Source organism: Homarus americanus, unplaced genomic scaffold (assembly GCF_018991925.1).
Source record: "Homarus americanus isolate GMGI-L3 unplaced genomic scaffold, GMGI_Hamer_2.0 scaffold40629, whole genome shotgun sequence".
Lineage (NCBI taxonomy): Eukaryota > Metazoa > Arthropoda > Malacostraca > Decapoda > Nephropidae > Homarus > Homarus americanus.
The window spans coordinates 235,657-245,475 of record NW_024751658.1 but is presented as its reverse complement, the minus strand read 5'-3'; positions in this window follow the sequence as shown (position 1 = coordinate 245,475).

The following is a 9,819-nucleotide window of genomic DNA, read 5'->3' as shown; positions in this document are numbered from 1 at the left end:
AATATTATTATTATTATTATTATTATTATTATTATTATTATTATTACTGTATTATTATTATTATTGTTGTATTATTATTATTGTTGTTGTTGTTGTTGTTGTTGTTGTTGTTGTTGCATCTTATAAGCTCTTAATGGAATACATTTAATAAAAAATCAAAGGGAAAAAAGTAAAAATAGCTTCCTAGTTTTATAATGACCCCCCTCCCCCTAAAAACAAGCAAACATTAGTTTCTTACTATTCAACAACAGTCCATTACCGAGAGAAATAAAACACCCACAACAAAACCTAACTGACCAACAGAGGGAAAAAACAAAAACAGAAAATTAAAACACCAAACAAGGAAATCAGCTTAATGTTGTTTCCATGAACCTCTCAATACTTCTCTTCGCTTCACTTAAGAAAATATACAAGGGAAATTTTACACAAGAGAAAACATTTCATTCCACATTATTAGTAAAAAGATGATTCCCAGATGCAGGAGCCTACAGCGCGCTGAGTTAATCCCTAAATGGCAAGAATCTCTGTAGTCAAATTTATAAAAGAAAATTTATCCAATCTAGAAAAACTTACATTCAAAAACTCATTAATATTTCGACAAACTTTCAAGACGAGAGACTAAATAATTTTAAATATATCGCGTATGTGTGATTCAATGGAAATTTATGTAGGAATTTCAATGTGATAAATTATCCAGAAATATACATTGAATTTAGATAATATTTCCTTGGCACTCTGAATTCATCACTGTCGATAACTTGACCAACTAATAAGATATCGTGTTATCGTATTTCATCAATATGTAGTAATAACAATATAGACAAGTTATTAAAACCCAACCAGGTATTTAACTTATATTCACAACAAATCACTGTTTACAACTCGACCACATTCGATCATCCCACTCACCAGCAAGTCATCTGATTGTCCCCACTCACCAATAACAGTCATCTGATTGTCCCCACTCACCAATAACAGTTATCTGATTGTCCCCACTCACCAATAACAGTATCTGATTGTCCCCACTCACCAATAACAGTCATCTGATTGTCCCCACTCACCAATAACAGTCATCTGATTGTCCCCACTCACCAATAACAGTTATCTGATTGTCCCCACTCACCAATAACAGTTATCTGATTGTCCCCACTCACCAATAACAGTTATCTGATTGTCCCCACTCACCAATAACAGTTACCTGATTGTCCCACTCACCAATAACAGTATCTGATTGTCCCACTCGCCAGTAGTCCCTCTCACAAGTGACACACACACACACACAACATTGCTCCCCACAGACAAAAACTGACCCCCCCAAAACGTCATCTTTCACCCCAAAGAAAGTCAATCCAGTGTGTGACGCGCCAAAGGCTCCCCAAACACCACCATCCATCCCACTAGAGGGAGTCACCGTCCCTTGTGCCAGTGTGAGGAGGAAACTATCCCCAAACGTAACTTCCCTAAATACAACTAAATTTCTTCCCTTTTCTTATGGAACTTCCCTAAATACAACAAAATTTCTTCCCCTTTTCATGGAACTTCCCTAAATACAACAAAATTTCTTCCCCTTTTCATGGAACTTCCCTAAATACAACAAAATTTCTTCCCTTTTTATGGAACTTCCCTAAATACAACTATTTTTCTTCCTTCATTTTTACCCTAGTGTCAAACCATACCTCCCTGCCCTTTGAATTAACCATCCATGTTTACCGTTCTTTTCACCCGAATAGACTTAAGAATTTTTTTATCTTATATTTCCCCAGTAAACAGTAATTTCTCCCCTAAATTTCACGACTTTTTTCATTTCCTTCCCCCAAGAGGCAGTTGTTTCTCCCGTACATTTCACTCTTGATTACATAACAAAACAATGTTTGTTTATTTTTCCTCGCTATAGAGTCGCTTATCCCTTCAAGACATTCTTTTCCCTCTCCCATATCTCCCACACACAGCTTTCTCTCCCACACACAGCTTTCTTTCCCACACAGCCATCCCTCCCACACACAGCTTTCTCTCCCACACAGCCATTCCTCCCACACACAACCTTCCCTCCCACACAAATTTTAGTCAGCAGCTGAAGCATCTAGTTCATAAAAGACCTCAGGAATTTCCATTACCTTTCATACATTCAAGAGGTTGATGCTTTGAGATGTTAAGGACATGCAGAACACTTGAAGCATATTAGCACAAAGGAACACTGGGCATCAGGGAGGGTTTTCAGGAGGGGTCTGTGTACATGTGTGTATTTAACAGGTGTTTTTGTTTGAGATCTTCCAGCTGTTTAAATTTTATCTATGTTGAATGAATCGTGTCCGAGATATATAGTAATGGCACAGAATGAGACAGACAGTTTGACACGTGCACACACACACACACACAGGTAAATCAGAGCCAATGATTTTATAATATTTCCACAGATAAACACACACATCCAAGCACTCTCAGTACTCGACAAATCTACCTATTTATACATGACATATTTACTCATCACAGCTGATAAAACACAACAACACTCTCTACACTACGCTATATCTGTGCCTTTTAAACTACTGTAACAAACATATCACCGATTTAGAGTATTAATATGTTTTAAAAGTTCTCGTTTAAAGTTTAAAAACAAAATAATTTACATCCATAAGTGAACTAATACGTCAAAATATAAGTTGTGTTATATTATGGAAACTGTCATGAAATTTAATAACTAACATTACTGTCGTCTGTCTTGTGGTGTGTGGGTTAGAGGTGGATGGCTGAGAGGGAGAGGAAGGATAGGAGGATAAGGTGGAGAGGCAACAGACCAGGAACCAATAAAGTCCATGAATGACTGGAGAAACACAGCCTAAAATGAGTTAATCTGGAACAACACGCTGGTGATGTTAGGTGGTATAGAAAAGAGCAAACCAGGTACAGTATATATAACACACAGTCATATTATGGGAAGAGAAATAATTTATTACATAATACTTGTACATTTGACAAAGTTTTACGAGTGATTAAACGCGAGTGACGAGTGAGTGAGTGAGTGAGTGTTTTTATGGTTTCAGTGACTCAGCATTATTACCTGCGAAGTGTGCGTGAAGGAGTGAAAAAATAGATCGGTCGTCATTGTTTACATTCATTATACACCTACACGACATTCATTATTTTCATCAGTGTATGAAGTTAGTGGTAATTAATCTGCATCGACATTATACAAACACGTGACTTTGGGATGAATCTATTTATTAACTCGATATTAAATGCCCCGTGAAATATATTTGTTTAAGAGTCTAAGATGTTTGATATAGATTAGTGTTAAGGTTTATCCCCTAAGGTACTTAATATCCAGAAGGAATATAATACGTCATGAGAAAGCTGTTGTACCGGGCAGTTGTCGTCAAATAAACACACAGGTCTCTCTCTCCCCCTCTCACCCCCAGCTTGATGAACGTGGTAAGGAAAAAAAAACATTTACTCTTATTTTTCACGTTCTTCCCCAGTAGCTGATTTTTTTGTTTTCATTCAGAAGACTTTTTAGTATTGTCCGTTTCGTTGTTACAAAGTTTTCAATTTTCTTTATTTCTTTCCTATGTCAACACAGTCATAAAACTGGATTTATCTTTTATATGTATTTACTTGACAGTTTAGGTAGTTTTTAAGAAAAGAGGAATAAAACCTATATTAATTTTGTTCTTTATACTTTGATAAATTTATATTTTATATCTACCGGTATATATATCTAAATATATATATATATATATATATATATATATATATATATATATATATATATATATATATATATATATATATATATATATATATATATATATATATATATATATATATATATATATATATATACACCGTTTTCTTTGCCAGATGTAACTTTTGAGCGATAACTCATCAATACTTTTTCCGCCGCTTTATTTTTCACGCTGCTCGACAACCGCTCGGTATTTTTCGGCCGCGTTTCTCATATCAAACATATAGCTGCCAGGCTCCCTGCTGCCTACAGCTTCATGTGTCACACACTTTTTTTAACACCAAGGGTAAATAACACAAGGCCCTTTCTTGTCACATTTCTCAGCCACTAGTAGTTGTTCTCCCGTCAGCAGGTGATAATGAAGGCAAGTCATTACGCTTTATTCATTCTCACTCTTTTCCTCCCTGAGTTTTATTGAGCATCATAAGAGTTTAATGATGATTTTATTGGATATTTATTCTTTTCTCTCTATTACATCATTTACTGAGTGACCTTAATATCCCTAACGTGCATTTTGCTAAATATTTTCATTATTCTTTTCAAGGTTCATTTCCGGGGTACTTTAATTCAATACTCAATTAATTTCCTTCTGAGTTTCAGGTAATACAAATCCTTTACGTTTTACTGTATTTAATTCATTTCATTTCATTCAACAGATTAAAATGAATTAACAAATCTTTAACTCTATTTAATTTGTTATGGAATATTCTGTTTTAATTCATTACTATTTTTTTTTCATATAAAATAATATGGACTTTATACATCTCGTAAGGACTGGCCACTGACTCACGGTAACTGGCCAGTGACTGACGGTAACTGGCCAATGACACAGATTTATGGCCACTGATTCACAAAAACTGCCCACCAACTCAATTATCACCTCACCATAAATCCTGAAAATATCCCTCAGGCAAAACAACAGAAAATTCGTCCACCAGTTAGATCAGAAAACCCAAGGCACTAAGCTGAATAAAAACACGACCAAATCTCCCCACCAACATTTTTAAAACATTTCATTAAGGGATTGGGGATAAAATAGTCAATATAGAGTGAAACATTGTCCAGTATCCGATTACTTCATTATAAAACATTTGGAATACTTGTGTTAACTGGTAAACATTTTTTTTAGGTGTACTTGAGGCAAAAAATAATAAAAAATATGGGGTGAAAATGTTGAACAAAATAGTGCCGTTTTATGCATAATCTTTAATGCTGTGGGAATTTTTTGAGTGTTTCATTCACATTCTGTAAACTTCCAAATCAGTTTATTGTTCGATTTTGTTTTATACTGAAAAGATAGAGAGGTAATTCCATAACTATTCATTGTTAGAATTTATTCGCGTTTAAAAAGACTATTAAGTAGATTCTTCTACTACGTATTACAGTGAAAAATCTATTAACTGTTTTAAATGTCATAATTATTAATAAAATTGATTCATTATCTTGTACAGTAGTCTATCCCCTACTGCACCCTCCCCCACTGCACCTCCTCCCCACTGCACCTCCCCCACTGCACCTCCCTCCCCACTGCCTCACCTCCCCCACTGCACCTCCCTCCCCTACTGCACCTCACTCCCCACTGCACCTCTCCCCACTGCACCCCACCTCCCACTCACCTCCCACTGCACCCACCTACCTCCCCATGCACCCCACCTCCCACTGCACCTTCCCCACCCCACTGCACCTCACCCATGCACCTGCACCTCACCTCCCCACTGCACCTTCCCTAATTACCCCACTGCACCTCACCTCCCCCATTGCACCTCACCTCCCTCATGCTCCTCACCTACTGCACCTCACCTCCCCGCTGCACCTCCCTCTCTCTCTGTCTTTAAGCTCTTGCCCTTCCCTTATTGCTCCTCCCCATGGATGCTCCCCGGCGAGGACAACCATGACCATAGTTAAGTGGATTAAGCTGGGAGGCAAATGCTCTAGTGATCATCCATTAGGGAGACCACCATATCCCCCAGCCGGCTCCCACCCCTGCTGCCACCGGCTGTTTCCATCCTGGCCAGCTGTGTGCTCGCTCTGTGCCCGACCCCCCCCAACACCTATGATCATTGGTGCGCCCTCTCTGATCAGCCGCCCGCACGCCCACGAATTATTATATGCCCCCTTAAGTTAATCGTTCCTGTACTCCATTGACTAGTCTGTTTGATCTCCTGCCACATCTCCACACCATACCCACGATCAAATGTATACCCCACCATGCCCACGATCAAATGTATACCCCACCATCATGCCCACGATCAAATGTATACCCCACCATGCCCACGATCAAATGTATACCCCACCACCATGCCCACGATCAAATGTATACCCCCACCAAACCCACGATCAAATGTATACCCCACCACCATGCCCTCTACCTTAGTATGCCCAGTCATGATCCACGAGACGCCCTTATGCCCGCCATATGCCCACACACATGACTGACATAAGCTAACCTATGCCCACACATGTGTCTGCTCACTCACCCTCACGGACACACGTATGTCTATGGCTTCCATATGAAAGATTTATTTATGAATTGGTCCTCTCTCTCTCTCTCTCTCTCTCTCTCTCTCTGGTCACCTTGAAATACAGTAATTTACAATCGACTGTGTCAGCACGAGTCATGATCTAGTCAACTGAACTGTCAAGTCAAAAACAGACTACTTGTTGACCAATCATAAGACCTGATTCAAACACACCCTTCACCCAATCAATAACTCCTGAACATAGTCACAAAATACAGGTACAAAATAGCCTCAATAGCTCCTGAACCTAGTCACAAAATACAGGTACAAAATATCCTCAATAGCTCCTGAACCTAGTCACAAAATACAGGTACAAAATACAGGAAAAAAAAAATCCGCAATCTAAACGTAATAAGAAACCCGCTGCGCCTCGTCATTCACACATTACAGTATGCATCGCCAGGTAGAGTCTATTTTGGTTGGCAGGTGAGGCTGAGTATGCTTCGGCGCCTCTCGTGTTAAGCTTCACTCAGGCAACCAACACCAAACACAATACATTCTCTTCTGTTTTTATTACCATTTCCCTAAACATTTTTTATTCGTTTTTTCATCTATGTATTTTTGTTTCATTTTTTTTCCCATGACCATTTATTCATTAATTTGTGTATTATTATTTTTTTTATTGTTTATTAGATATTTATTCATTTTTCGTTTCAATTATTGTGTTTTTTATCTATATATTTTTTCGTTTATTCATCTATTCATTCATTTACTTTTCACTTTTTATTCATTTCCCTGATAATGTTATTCATCTTCCTTGACAAACAGACGGATATTTGACAGACTTTATTTATTTACCTCTATACAGCATTCATTTTTCACTAGTTTTCAGACATACAAACATCGTTAAGTTCTATACCCAGACATAGAGGTGGACAGACATACAGACTGATATAGACAAACAGACAGACAGACAACGTTAAGTTTATACCCAGACATAGACAGACAGACAGACAACGTGAAATTATATACCCAGACATAGACAGACAGACATATAGACAACTCTGTAAACAACAACAAACAATTTCTAAAGTCACCAAGGAAGTGAATTTTCAAGAGGGATTAAATAAATAAAATAACCTAATAAAAAAAACGTTCACTTAAGATGGATGCCTTTGTGACACTTAAATAAAGATCAAAACCAGTTATTTACACTTAATTAAAAGTCAACCTACAGTTACAAAATAAAATGATCTCCAACAATCCTTCAAACACCTTTTCTTTTAATTATATTTACCTGTGGACTACAAATTAAGCCGATTTCACCAATTTAGCCATCATTGTTTATAACTTCAGGCCACAAATCATGGATCATTAAACACTGATATATTTTTAACAACATTTTTTTTTTTACGTTTAAGCATTCCAATTTATGTATTGTTTAGGTGAATAAAAAGATTAGACAAACACACAAACAGCCAACATTATTTTGATTTGTTATCCACATTTCATTAAACAAGACGCGTTATTATTTATCATTATTTTTTAAGTTTACTCTATAAATTAGCCTGATTTTTCTTACCCCTCTTGTCAGTATTCCAGGTTACATCATACATGGGGGCTAAACTGCGTGTGCGTGCGTGTGTAACCCCTTTCCTCTCCCACAGTTGACATATATACCACAATATCCGCTTCACCATCCATTATAAACACCCACACCCCCACACCCCCACACCCCCACCTAACTAACTGATCAACAAGACAATACTATAAGACTTTTTTTTTTTGCCCTCTCGTGTATTCAGTATTGGTGGAGAGAAACGATTCCAGGACGTTCTTGTTTTATTAAGTTCAAGGTCTCTGGATTTCTGGGTAAAAGTGGGTGTTTACTCAGTGAATATTAAACGCATGGCCCCTAGTGGTCTGTGGGATTATGTATGCTGTGTAAGCTCTCGACACACTGAGGAAAAGTCGAGTAAAGTAAGAATAATATGTCGATTTTTTTCTTCTTCTTCTGATAATACCGACGAGAGTTATGGTGTAATATTGAGGTAGGTGTAGGTGGGTGTAGGTAGGTAGGTGGGTGTAGGTAGGTAGGTGGGTGCAGGTAGGTAGGTGGGTGGGTGTAGGTAGGTGGGTGGAGGTAGGTAGGTGGGTGCAGGTAGGTAGGTGGGTGTAGGTAGGTAGGTGGGTGGAGGTAGGTGTGCGTGTGATTTCAAGGTGGTTGTTGACAAAATACGATGCCAATCCCTTGAGTACGGTGCTTTAACCCAGTAAATACGATGATTTATTCCCTTGAGTATAATGTCATTGTATTCAAAGGGTTTAAAGTATAATACAGGTATATTAAAAAAAAATCTTGTATGGATGTCTCATTATTTTTCTCTTGACGTGATGTGGTGGTTAATAAAATTGAATATTATGTTCGTCATTAAGTGAAGGTGCAACAGGTGTGTGTGTGACAAGTTATTTACCTGTCTACCCAACACACTCCACCACCCAAACGTTCCCTATCTTCCCAATCCACATTAATTCCACATACCCTCTCTAAACAACCCATCCACACCAATACGGTTTTTCATCCATCCCATCCTCACATCCCTCCCTCCCCTCATCCTCACTTAGTCCCCAGTCTCTTACTCACATCCCCCATCCCTCCCACTACAGTTCTTTGCACCATTTGGCCTCACACATCTCCTGCTCCACTTCCTCCTCATCCACCCGGTCCTCTCACCCACACGAATCTCCCGGTCACCCACTCCCTACTCCTCCCTCCTGGCAGATGTGAACAAAATCAAATGTAAAGTGTGTGGCCAGACATATGGCCACACACTCCAACACTATATCTTAGACTGTGAAAAAATTGAACCTTATAGAGACAGATTCAATCACACTGAGTATGTAATGACACAACACTGATGACAAGATAGCTGATATACTAAAGCTGTATCCACACTTCGCATCTCGTAGTGAAGTAGACTCCTATTGACAGAATTAAACAAAATAATGTACTGGAAACACACTGTAACGTTCAACGCCTCAATATCCTGACCACTGGGGGTCTTATAAACACCTCTGTTCTCTAATGATTTTACGTTGCCGCTCACAGGATTCTTATGGCGTGCACAGTAAACTAGCTACACGTATATCCCCATCCCATCACCTCCTTCATCTCCCCTTCCCCACCTATCACCCTTACCTCCCACCCCCCATCTATCACCCTTACCTCCCACCCCGCACCTATCACCCCTAGATTTACCTCCCTCCCTACCCACCTCCTACCATTCCCTTCCCACCCCTCCTCATCGCCTCCTCCCCATCCAGGATAGACCAAAAGCCCCCCCCCCTCCTTCCCCCCTGAAGACTACACGCTAAACATCTAATGGCTGTACTCGTAAAGTCATCTCGGTACGGACCTTAGTGAGAAGAAGCATGAATAAATTAAGACGATTCACAGGACGTTTAAATTTCTCACCGTGTAGGATGAGGTTTAGTGGACACCCATTTACTGTTTTAGGATAATTTTGAGGGGATCTTTTGGGCTATTTTTTTCCCCCAAGATATTTTGTGTTGTGTTTTTTCTTGTATTTAAGGGGGTGGCGCTGGGATGTGGGTGGC